Here is a 12,535-nt window from a genome sequence, read left to right as displayed (position 1 = left end):
GACTTCTGGCCCAGTGGCAGATAGTCATACATGTGACACTCAGTGCAAAACACTGGCAAGCCCCCATCCCCCCTGCTGGCTTCCTGCCTTCATATCTGCTTTTGTTTAGATATTTAGATATTAAACTTTTAGTCAGTGCCCCTTGGAGCTATCTGTACCTACTATCCCTCAAGAAATGTCCTTATTAATTAATTAATTAATTTATTTTTAAAAAGAAAAAAGAAAGAAATTGCGCTCCATTTAAGTAGGCCATTTCGGTTCCAGAGACTGAACTAAAGACTGAATGACTCACCTCAGGAGCCCCACCTTTAGCAGCCCAGGACAAAGAGTAGCCTCTGTTAACCCCTGTTAAGCCCACCTCCAGCAGTCTCAGCTCCTAGTAGCCTTAAGGAGAAAAAGAGATAACCCCTGCAAACCCCTGTTAAAAATACACTGTTTTAAAAGATGTGGCTTTGAGAAAAGCCCTCCAAAATGAACACCAGAGTCACTCTGTTCTTCCTGGCCCAGATGCCTTGTCCACTGCTGCTCCTTTCTGCTGGTTCAGAGACTGAACTAAAGACTGAATGACTCACCTCAGGAGCCCCACCTTTAGCAGCCCAGGACAAAGAGTAACCTCTGTTAACCCCTGTTAAGCCCCACCTCCAGCAGTCTCAGCTCCTAGTAGCCTTAAGGAGAAAAAGAGATAACCCCTGCAAACCCCTGTTAAAAATACACTGTTTTAAAAGATGTGGCTTTGAGAAAAGCCCTCCAAAATCTGTTCCTTTCCAATTTCGCCACAATAAGCCACAGCAACGTGTGGCCGGGCCCTGCTAGTGATGGGATAACAGCTCTCCCAACAGCTGCTTCTATTCAAGAATCTACGTTCATGGCACAGTGTGTCACAAATGTTAAAGGAGATGACCCTGTAGCCTTCCTACAGATATCCAGAAGATTGATGTTTCCTTGAAGAGCAGCAGAAATAGCTTGAGCCAGAGGTGGGATCCAGCAGGTTCTCACAGGTTCCTGAGAGTAGGTTACTAATTATTTGCGTGTGCCGAGAGGGGGTTACTAATGGGTGATTTTGCCACGTGATTTTTGCCTTAGTTACGCCCCTCCTCTCAGCAGTAGTGCGCAGAACTTGAAGCAGTCTAGCAGGAGTGCGTGGCAGCCTGCGCCTGCGTGCATTCGTTTCCCGCCCAAGGACCGGCGCAGCGGCTGCGTCCTTGCCACAGCCCTGCCCAGGAATGTCCTGCCCCTGGAATGCCTGGCCATGCCCCCTGTCGTGCCCCACCCAGCCCCATTGGCGCTACGCCACAGTTTGAATCCCACCACTATGGGAATCTGTAACTAAAATTTTTGGATCCCACCACTGGCTTGAGCCCTGGTGGGCATGGATCAATAATGGACATTAATATTGTGGTTAAAAAATTCAAGAAGGGCAAAGCACCTTTGACAGCAACCTATTATAAATGCTTTAGAAGAAATATTAACAATGCCCTTATAAAGAGTAATGAATGAAATACAAGAGAAACAGGATATATCACCTGCTCAGCAAGAAGTGAATATGACTTCAATATATAAAAAAAGGAATAACCCATTATTACCACAACAGTATAGACCAATCCCATTACTAAATGTGGATTATAAAATGTTCATAACAATCACAGACGAAAGACTAAAACAATGTATTACGGACTTAATCCATGAAGATCAAACAGGATTTGTCTTAGGGAGATATATAAAAGATAATATCAGACATTTATTGAATGCAATTGAATACTCAAAGAGAAAAGGGCAGAAACCACATTTATATTTTCTGGATTCTGAGAAACTTTTGACAAAGTATCTTAGTTATTTCTAATGAAAGTCTTAAAATGTGAATTGTGGAACAGAATTTTTAAATCAGATGCCAAGTATTTAGACAAAACAGCAAGTTAGAATTTTAATAAATGGATCTTTAATTGGAACAATTGAAACAGCAAATGGAACACTTTGTCCCAAATCTCTACTGTTGTAGAAGCAGAAATCATGGGCCCACAGTTATCCTTCCATTACCACATTTATAGAAATGCTATTTCAGGAAGTTATGATTTGATAAAGAAAGTTAAATACCAGTATTTAGGAATTAATATAGCTAAATATAGTATATTACAATTTCAAAAATATTACAAAATATTATGGAAAAAGATCAGTAATGATTTTTAAAAGTGAGCAAAATGAAGAAGAAGAAGAAGAAGAAGAAGAAGAAGAAGAGGAGGAGGAGGAGGAGGAGGAGCAGGAGTAGTTTGGATTTATATCCCCCCTTTCTCTCCTTGTAGGAGACTCAAAGGGGCTTACAATCTCCTTGCCCTTCCCCCCTCACAACAAACACCCTGTGAGGTAGGTGGGGCTGAGAGAGCTCCAAGAAGCTGTGACTAGCCCAAGGTCACCCAGCTGGTGTGTGTGGGAGTGTACAGGCTAATCTGAATTCCCCAGAAAAGCCTCCACAGCTCAGGCAACAGAGCGGAGAATCAAACCCAGTTCCTCCAGATTAGATACACGAGCTCTTAACCTCCTACGGCACTGCTGCTCCCTACTAAAGCTATCCCTACTTGGAAGGATAGCAGTAATAATATCTAATGTGTTAGCGAATATATTATTTTTATTTCAGACCATACTAGTAATAATTCCAGAAAAGCATTTTGAAAAATGGGAAAAAGAAATCTTATCTTTCATTTGGGAAGGAAAGAAGCCTAGAATAAGATGTTAAATTTAATGTGATTCTTCAGAGAGAGGTGATCTAGCCCTTCCTGTTTTAAAACTTTACTATCAAGCTGCAGGTTTAGTGTGGTTTTGAGAATGGATGTTATTAACCAATGAAGATTTATCAAACTTGGAGAGCTTTGATTTACATATATAAGAAAATCAATTTATAAAATCTGGGAGAAATATAGGATATTAAAACAAAACAAAACACCGATGTGGATTTCACCACATGAAGAAACAACCTTGAGAGGGAGTTTAAAAAGTAGATATTTAAGGTATAAAGACATACTGTTTAAAAAACAGGAAGGTTACATGTTAAAAGAAAGGGAGGAAATTAATATTAATAAGGAGCACTGGCAGTGGTTATTGAAAATTAAAAGAGAAATACAAGCAAGACAAAAATAGGTTTTGAAGATAAATAATCTTAGTTACGGAATACTATATGTAAAGGATAAGCATCTCTTATTTAAAAAATGTATAAGTTGCTGCTACATATTGAAACGGAGTCTGAACAAGTAAAAGAAAGCATGATCACATGGTCCCAGACTTTAGAGAAACAATTACTATGGAAGAGTGGGGAAAAGTCTGGAAGAGAAATTTAAAATTTACCAGCTGTATGAATTTAAAGGAAAATAAAATGGCTAAGATATATAAAGGAATATCAGAAATCTGTTGGAAATGTAATAAGGAAAAAGGGACTTTCTGGCATAAGTGTGGACATGTAAAAGGGTTAAAATATTCTGGATTGAAATATTTGAAGTGATGAAAAGTATATTGAAAAATGAATTTGAATGTAAGCCAGAATTTTTTTTCGGTTGAATTTAGTAGATACAGTATTTTAAAAAGGAAAATGAAACTTTAGTATTGTATCTGATCACCGCTGCAAGAATTTTACATGCTAAAGAATGGAAATCCCTGAAAATATCAACAATAAAGGACTGGGTATATAAATTAACAGAATATATGTTAGTGGATAAATTATCAACAGTGATGAATAATGAAAGCATAGAAAGTTGTACTAAAGTATGGAAACTGCTAATTGTGTTTTTGAGAAGCAATGAGGATTACAAACATTTGACATTGAGTTTATCATTAAGTTTACAACTCTAGTTAATAATTATGATATTTATAAAGTCACCAGAAGGCGAATAAAAATATAAGAGAACAATTTTATGTTACTGTTTGAAATACTGAGGCCGTTTCCGCACTGGCGGATTATGGCGGCCTGGGGACAGCAAAAACGCCATCCCCAGGCCGCCATTCGCACAGGGGGTGCCGCCGCGCCGCCCTCGCGCCGCCCTACCGGTGCAAAGCCAGCGTTTCCGGAGTGCGCTGGAAAGCGCACTTTCCCGGGAACGCCGGCTTGAAGCCGCTGCCGTGCGAACGGCAGCGGCTTCAAGGTGCCTCCCCCCTACTCCCTCCCTGCACTTACCTTGTCCCCGGGCCTCCGGAGCGTCGCCGAGGACTGGGGACACGCCCCCCTGCCCTGCGACGCTGGAGCAGGCACGCAGGGCCGGGGGGGTGTGTCCTCAGGCTTCGGAGACATGCCGGAGGCCCGGGGACATGCTGGGTCGGCCGGGCGATGGCGCTCTGCGGCGCCCGTCGTCCTGGCTCTTTCTCTCTCCATGCGGACGGTCCCAGCGTCGTTGGGTTGGTGCGAAATGCGCCGACCCAGCCACTTCCGCCTCCGTGCCGAAACGGCCTGAGTGAAGTGTTATGGATAAGATTAGTTTCAAGATTTATATTAGAAATAAGATTGGAAATACTTAGACAAGTTAGTTATGTAATGACATAAGATACAATAAAGATTTTCATAGAAATGTTGTGTTTGGATATACAGTAAGTGTTTTAGTTAAAACAGAATTGGGAACTATATACTTAAGGGTTTTTTTTTCCCCTAGCAGTAAGTTATAGATTTTGATGTAATCCTTAATGGAACAAATTACTGGTTATATGATTATTTGAGTGAATAAGCTGAGCCTGTTATGTATTTCTGACAGCTCTATAATTTACGTTGTTGTTTTGTTTGTTTGTAAATTATATTGTCTTGATTATTGATAAATATTTGTATAATATTGTTGATTGAATAAAAAAGAGAAAGTAAAAACAAGAAATGCCATTTTCCCACAGACACTGTGAAATAATTAGGCCCTTAGGGGATGGGGTGGTTTATAAATGCAATAATAAATAAATAAATATTTAAATAATTTGGTTCATTTTATTTTTTGTGAAGTGCACCTGTTGCACCTTTCAGTCTTTGCCTGTTGGTGGTCTGAGCATGTGGAACTTGGGCTCAGGACCTAGTGAAACCTAAAGGCCATTCAGTTGCATAGAGTTTAGCTTGTTTAAGGGTTGTCGTATTTTTAGAGCCTTGTGTGCTGGGGTTTTTTAAAAACCATTTTCTTGGCTTTTTTTAGGTGGGGACTTATTTTACCCCTTCTCTCTTTTGCTTGTCTTCTGGTGTGTAACCAGGGAGGAGTGGAGACAGGCCAAAAATCCTTGCAAAGCCTGAGGGACTGGTTGCCTTCTCCTGTTTGGTTGTGTGGTTCTTTGGGGGTTGGTTTGTTTTCGAAGTTTAGCTGGTTTCAGAGGTTCTTGTATTTTTTTGCCTTTGTGTGGGAGGTTCTGGGGGTTTTTTTAGAGGTATTTCCTTTAGTTTTGTGTATGAGAGTGTTTTCCCCTCTATTGGTTTCTTTCTCTGGGTTTTAGGATTTAGGCTAGGGGGAGGGTGCTTTTTCAATTCTTTGCCCTATTCTTCCTCACCCCCACCCCCTTCCCTTTATTTTGTGGTGTTTGCTTCTCTGTTGTGTTGAGGTGTTACACTGGGCCAGGCTCTTCTTCCCTGAGTTTCCTTCATTTGCTTTTTTTGGGTGGGGGAGGGGGAAGGAAGCTTTTGTTCCTTGTTGCTCTATTGAGTTGGTGGAATTATATTGTTGTGCTCTTCCTGGCGGATTTCATTTGAGGCATCTTGTAATAGTCACGACAGAATCCAGTTTTAATAAGGGCGCATGACAAATTAATTTAAAAACCTCAAATTTTAATTTAGATGTAGGCAGCAGCGAAGTTCCTAGGGGGCGGGGGGTGCGCGACGCACCGGGCGCACGAATTTGGGTCACGTGGGGGGTGCAAAATCCCCTGGCCCCACACACTTACTTTAGAAAACCGAGCAGGCTGGAGAACAGGAAGGCCTGTTCTCCAGCCTGCTCAGTTTTCTAAAGCGTGAGGGGGGGCGCTGCGGGGGCCCCAGCGTGATTCCCCCCACAGCGGCCCCCCTGCTGCGCCCCCGCACACTTGTTCTCCAGCCTGCTCAGTTTTCTAAAGTAAGTGGGGGTGGGGGGCGCCGCCGTGGGGGGGGGGGGCGAAAAAGCCAGAGTGCGCACTGGGCGCACTCTGGCACAGCTACGCCTCTGGATGTAGGGTTTTAGTTTCGTCCTAATTAGGCATGTGGTAGAAGTTAAGAAGAGTCAAGGATCTTGTTTACCAAATGGTTAATTAGTAAACAGTAAACCTTTTCAGTGTCAGCTCTGAGCTTCATAACAACTGAAGCCTAGCAGCCTCAGAAAACAAGTTCATCAATTCAGGCTCTAGGCAGCTTGAAAAGGAGCTGTTTTCAATTTCTTTATCTGAAATTGGGGAGCTTACAGTAAAGAAGAAAAGACAAATTTTAGTGCAAATTTTAGTATTTTTCACTTTTAAAAAAGTTTTAATTTTCCATCTCCAAGATAGTTGCAGGTTAAGCGTAGATAGGTTCTAGAACAGGAAGTCACTAGGTAGTGGTTCTTTAAACAAATCAAAAAAGAAAGAAAACAGCACCCTGAAGAAAGGTTAGGTTAGGTGAAGTTTTACATAACAAAACCTTAGCTTTTTTTGGCAGGGGTTCTTAAAAAGCTGTCAGGGTCTGTTAGGTTTCCTGTGGGGGGGAAGTGAAGGAGAAGACTTGTAGTAGAACTGTGCACTTCACATCCAGTATCTGGACCTGCCTACCTCTCGCTGACAGCACATTCACACCACTAAGCAGCATGAGGGCTGATGGGTTGCCTATCACAAGGCTTTGCTCTGCGATTCTTGATGAAGTGCACATATCAGACAACATTTCTGTCATTTTCAATAGAAAGATAGCAGACTGGATATGCAGGGACATCATCATAGGCTTCATGGTGACCAATGATGGTGCAAATATCAGGACTGCAGCAACATCATTGAACCTGAAGTTAATTTACTGTGTGGGCCACCTTCTGTACTTCATGTTTAAGGATATCTTGAGTCTGAGTTCTGCAGAGAATCCCAGGCTGGAAGCTGCAACTCATGAGATCCAGAATCTCTTTCAGAAATGTCAGCATCTCACAGTGTGAAGGACACCCATCTACTACACGAGAAGCAGGTGTTGACAGACATGCCAGAGCACTTTATGTATGTGGGAATGACATCTAGAATGGTGAGACAATGCATGTTAGAGCATGCCTCAAAAATTGGGACTGCACAGACTGAGGCTCTGCTTGTTGACCATTTTATGGAACAACATCATACATGTAGGGATATGCATTTCTTTGTAGTATGTAAGTTCAATAAGAGAAGCAGCATTTTTTTACAAAAAGAACTTACAATGGATCCATAGATTAAAAAGTGAAGAACAATGGGGCTAGAACTCTGACAAGAGACTTTTCCTCCTTTCTGTAATTTGTTGGAAAGTTTTACCTGAATAAGATAAAAATGAGTCTGTTAGAATGATATATCTACTCATGAGGTTGTACTGTGATATACTGCAGCTTTTTGTCCACGCTGGGCTAATCAGTCCCAGAGAAACATCCAATGCTGCTGTAAAATTTGAGACTCTCAGTGCCAATGTGCCTGACAAATATACTTTTCTACCCATTGTGTCCAACTTTTCACCTTCTTCATCCATAGGACAGGAACGCAATCCCAAACTACATCTGGATGGAACCATAATTACAGAATTCATTCTGGGGGGTGGGGGTGGAAAAGGAAATCACAATCCTACACCATGATCCTATACATATTCTCCAGCTGTTTCACTGAGGGTTGACTGGACACTGACCTGCTCCATACCCCCACTCCCACTATATTTCTAATTCCCTTAACCAAAGGAAGAAAGATTGGACCTGAGTCTGGGTATACAATATCCTCATTACTTGATCTGACACTTTCAGACCTGCGGTAGAATAATGAAGGTATAAGTCTTTTACCATTCAAATTAACTATTCTGAATAGAATCCCAAAGTCCTTGGTCGGTGACAATGGCAAGGGATTACCCCACTACATCATCTGAAGATGGAATAGATGTGCATTCCATCTCAGTCTCTGATTCCTGTTTTGAAGTGTTGTCCTCATCAGAGAGGGTTTGAGCTGTTGGTGTGGCTCCCTCGTCCTTCTTGGCTGTTGAAGTGTTTTGCATGCCTGGAACACTGTGACTGCAACAAGGCTGTGCTGGAGTTTGAACAAAGCTGAGGATTTGCTGCCTGTATCCATGAACACATAAACATGTTAAGGCAAGACCCACCAGATAACTGTGCCAACCGTGATTGATTGCCTTGGTATCTTTCGTAGCAAGGATGCGAAGTGCAAGGAGATGTCTCATAACTCTCAAACAATGCCAATGGAGAAAATGGCACTTCAAGTAAATCTCTCTCTCTGATTACACAGGTGAAGGTTTGTTGAAGAAAGGTGAAAGTGATCTTGGCCATTTATGATGAGTTTCCTCCAAGCTGAATAGACCTGAGCCCTATAGTGATGATCTAGACTGTAGTTGAAAAACCTGTCTTGACAAAGAGATGTAATTCTGAAACACTGCGCCCAAAAGCCTCCACTGAACCCTAGTAACTATATGGGAGAGGGTGTGTGTGCTGAAGGTGATGCTTGGCCAGCCACCCCAAACCAAAATCTCAGGCTGAGAATAATGGAGCTGCACCCAAATTGTTCTTCATTTTGTTGGGAGATGAAAGGGACGCAGTGGCATAAGAACCAGTGCGTCACACAGAAACCAGGAGAATCCACAGGAATGCCACAAATGATGAAGCTAATGGAGATGTGCTTCTGCCTAACATTCTTTGCAGGGGTGGGAGGTGGGAAGAGGAGAACCAATGATGAAAGGCAGCCACAACACCAAAGGCTCAACCTCTGAGGCTGGGATGGTGTGTGAGACTGCAGAGAGAGGGTTGCACTCAGAACTCCTCCTGCTCACTTTTTAAGGCATTAATTCTTTGGGAAAATGGAAGTGTTGTTGTTGCCAGTGTGCCTGGGTTTTGCTGGGCACCTGTACTTTGGACTGGCTTGCAGTTTCATCTGGGCTGGCAAAAAGTGTTGATTTTTTTGTACTGTGTTTCTATGTTTTTTTACATTGGTCCTATTAGGTTTTGCAATGCATTTGTTTGTGGTTCCACTGGGTTGGGTTCTGGTATAGTTCTGTTGGGCTTGTGTTTTTCTTAGGGTGAGAGGTACTGACCCATGATAGCTCACAAGCTGTTTTTTTTCTCCTTTAGAAACAATGAGAGGATGGGAGACTGAGAAACTATTTTGCATGCCAATTGCATGCAATATGGGACTTTGTTGGGGGGGGGAGCTGTTTTTCAAAGTAGAGGCAACACATTTGCAGCGCAGACGTAGGTGACTCTCCTTAGAAGAACCTCCAAGTTTGGGTCAGGGGGTACAATTTTATGGGCACCCAAAGGGGGTACCCCCCATCTTCCTTTGGAAACAACAGAAAACTCAATTGGACAAGATGGAGAATCTCATTTTGGAGCTCACACAAATGCAGCCCTGACCTAATCTTCACCAAACTTGGGGGCTCTTTTAAAGAGACTCACCTGTGCTTTCGCTGCAAATTTGGCAACTCTACATTGAGGAACAATATTCTCCCAGAGCTCTCCCAAAATTCCTCATGGACTTTAATGAAGCCAAAATTTTCTAGGGGAAAAAAGCTAGGGGGAAAAAACATTTAGCAGCATGAGTATTCACCTTTTTTCAGCTTTTCTGAAAAAATTTGAGGCCCAAATCCCTAAAAATACCTGGAAAAAAAACGTTGCATACTCCTATTGCGTTGTCATCACTTGAGGTAGAGAATCAATAAAAAATGCAGCTACCACAAAGGAGGAATAGAGTCACCATTTTAATAATTGTGTGTGCATGTGTTTTAATTTTTTACTTTTTTATAAACTGTTTTGAGGGCTCAGAGAATGATTTTGCATGTACAAAAGTATTTGAATGAGCAGACGATTTCCTCACCAAACTTTAGCTGCTTTAAAGCAAGGAGATGAGAAAAAGCCAGTCAAGCCAGGTTGACTCACCAGAGGCTCATTCAGGGATCGTCAGGATCAGGCCCTGGGGAAGTCTTTGCTTTGTCTGAAACCCTCAAGAGCTGCAGCCGGGACTAAGCTCGTTGCCCCGCAGGCCTAACTTGGTATAAAACTATTAGTCAATGAACTCTTTTTTGACATCAGAACGTTTCTGATGAGGAGTGAACTCGTGGGAAGAGAAGACTTAGCTAGGTAAACATGAGGACTGCTGTATTCCGAAGCTTAGAAAGCTGTTTGTATGACTTCAGGTTAAACATTTTCCTCCTTCCAGTAAAACACATCAGAGAAAAGAGCCCTTGAGAGATAACAGAATAACTAAACAATCACATCACATTCTACGTTTTTGATTCAATTGTCATATTTAGGACCAAAAATAATACCTTCCCTAATTTGGAATGCTAATGACTTCAAGAACTTGACAGCTTTCAGAGAACCATGACTTCTTCCATAGTGCAGTTCTGCTAGCTATGCTGACAGCCCCAATCTACTATGTTGGATGAGGGCATCTGCTTAGGTTTACAAATATACAATCAATGCAGGCAAGTGAGCCTGTGATCACACCTCTCTCCTTCAAGTTGATTGTAACCTATAGGAACACACACACTGTATATCCAGTTTCACATGTACAGGTTGCATAGACAGAGTTTGTATGAACAATTTGTGCAAGCATCAGATCCGTTCGCATAGGATGGGGGTGGAACCAGTGGGAGTGATCTTGAACCTCCCTTTCTGTTGCCTATGGACACTTTTTTGCATATAATAGCCAAAGTAACAATATATGGTTATACATATGAACAGACAGTGCAACTGATGAAGGACTTTTAACTCCAGCTCACAAACACCGCTCCTGAAATTACGCAGGCTATCCAAGTATAGCCAGAACTTCCATTAATGCAATGGCGCTACCTTTCACTTCACAGCACAATCTGGCCAACTCTAGTTTAAAAGACAGTATTACAATGCTAATGTGCAATGGGTATACAGAAACTGCAGTTCTGGATAGCCCAAGCTCTTATCTGGATCCATCTCTGGCCTTTACTGCAAGTATTCAGGATATTTTATTATTAACATCATTTACAACCTGTCTTTCTCGCTAAGACTACAAGTGGATAAAAAAATGAAAAACAATTCCATGAAACAGCAAACATTTCTAGTAACCAACACAATACAGGGGCTAGGACTAAAGAATGGGAAAAACAGTGGATGGGGTGGGGGGATGGAATGGGTAATAATACTCAGTGGCTTGGGAGGGGCATATATCTTTTCAGAGTGCTGTTCCCCAATATAGCACACATGTCCCATATTTCAGGAAAGTGGGCAGGGCCCGTGAGGCTTCTGGCTGGCCGTTGATTCCCATCTTGAAACAGGCAGCACCAAGGGAAAGGATAAGTTGCACCCCTGAGGAGCAGTTAGTCATACCAGGATGGAAATAAATGTGCTAAACGAAAGCAATAGTTGAATGCAACTCTTCACGAGTCAGAGTGAGTGCCACTGGCCTATGGTTCGACATAACCTGATGAAGAAAGGACTGTAAGGCAGAAAACACTATTGTAGTAAAAATGGAGACAATAGGCACAGTGAACATTGCAATGTACTACAATACCATCTATTATAGAACAAACTCCTGAGATGATCCATACTATAGTTTAGATCCCTTTATAAGAATACTGCTGGGATTCTCTGCTCAGACCCAAGGCATTCTTAACTGGCTGTTGGGGTTTTTCCAGGCTGTGTGGCCATGGTCTGCTAATGTTTGCTCCTAACGTTTCACTCACATCTGTGGCTGGCATCTTCAAAGGCATGTCATGCTAAGAGGCATTTCTCTCTGTTGGACACTGTGGAATGATTGTATGGTAGGGTATACATTTTGTTCACATCACGTGTGTGTGCATGCGTCCATGTGTGAGTGAGGTGAGGAGCATTTGCGTGTGGCCAGTGGAATTCAATTGCAGTTGCATTTGAATGTCTCTGGTTTTTGGTTTTGGTGTGTTTTGTTTAGTACCAGTAGCCAGATTTTGTTGATTTTCAGACTTTGTTCCTTTTTTGTTAACACTTCCCCAGTGCTTGTGAATGTCAATGGCTTCCCTGTGCAGTCTGACATAGTAACCATCAGACTTGTCAAGAATTTCTGTGTCTTAAATAAGATCCCATGTCCAGCTTACTTTTAGAACATATTCAGATACTGCTGATTTCTCAGGTTGGATTAATTGGCAGTGCCTGGTTGGATTAATTGGCAGTGCCTTTCCTGTTCTTTAATTCTTGTCAGAATGCTGAATTTTGTAGTCCCTATGTATGTTTGTCCACAACTCAGTATCAGTGAAAAGGCGAGGTTCACAGATGCATTTTGATTAGTCTACCAGAGTTTCTGATCATGCATAATCTAAAAAATCTGACACACTGTGCAACCCTACCTTCTCGCTTGATTAATTGAATTGCCTAGACTGGACTGTGAAAAAAAAAAAGACTATTTCACAACAGAAATCAGAAGACCTATAAAACGA

The sequence above is a fragment of the Sphaerodactylus townsendi genome, linkage group LG02 (assembly GCF_021028975.2).
Source record: "Sphaerodactylus townsendi isolate TG3544 linkage group LG02, MPM_Stown_v2.3, whole genome shotgun sequence".
In the NCBI taxonomy this organism is placed as follows: domain Eukaryota; kingdom Metazoa; phylum Chordata; class Lepidosauria; order Squamata; family Sphaerodactylidae; genus Sphaerodactylus; species Sphaerodactylus townsendi.
Note: the sequence above shows the minus strand (reverse complement) of the source record.